Source organism: Acyrthosiphon pisum, chromosome X (assembly GCF_005508785.2).
Source record: "Acyrthosiphon pisum isolate AL4f chromosome X, pea_aphid_22Mar2018_4r6ur, whole genome shotgun sequence".
NCBI classification, from domain to species: domain Eukaryota; kingdom Metazoa; phylum Arthropoda; class Insecta; order Hemiptera; family Aphididae; genus Acyrthosiphon; species Acyrthosiphon pisum.
This window is the reverse complement of record NC_042493.1, coordinates 118,177,526-118,178,341: the sequence shown is the minus strand read 5'-3', so window position 1 is coordinate 118,178,341 and position 816 is coordinate 118,177,526.

Below are 816 nucleotides of genomic sequence, written 5' to 3'. Positions count from 1 at the left end.
AAGTGGACAGCTAATATAGTAGATACAAAATATTATTAACCACAATAGAAACTCAAACAAAACCATGGTAATCAAGAAATTAATTTTAATTTTATTAATTCGTTCGTACAACAGTAACGTATCATATAGACCTTATAAAGTTATTAATCCGAATGTGTATGGTACGAATAGTAATAATTGCTCCTATTGGCGGTTATAACAAACATAAAATGTGTTTATCCTGGTTCCTACTTTTATTTTCCGTCACCACCATTAAATATATTTTTGACACGATATGAAAAATTGGTTTGATTAAAAGTATAAACTTAAGGTATATATGTTTTGAGAATTTTGTCTTGTGAAATAGTCAGGTTTGCCTCGGTTCTTGCAGAATGCGTGCATACCTACGTATTGAAATTCAAAAGCTGGCATACTACAGAGTGGGCATACGTGGAAATGTCGCATTACGTTAGTGGTCAGTCGAACTATTGGAAAAATTATAACGCACCTGATTAAAATTTTATAAAATTTTACAGTTATCATTAGACGTAATACATTGTTTAAAAACAGTGCTTTTCAAACGATAGTTTTGTATTGCGATGATTATATTATAATATTACAATTCAAAGAGGCATATTTATAATCTTTTATTACATGCAAATCACATATTATATACCTTATGAAGTAAGTACATAATCGTATGATAGTTTTGATAGAAATTTGTTTTAAAATATTTTGACGGAAATATAGGCATATAAAAATACATGCACGTTGTGAATGGACAGTGCAACGAGAATTAAAAACCTATGAAACATAAAGTAGTAGTAATAACTATAA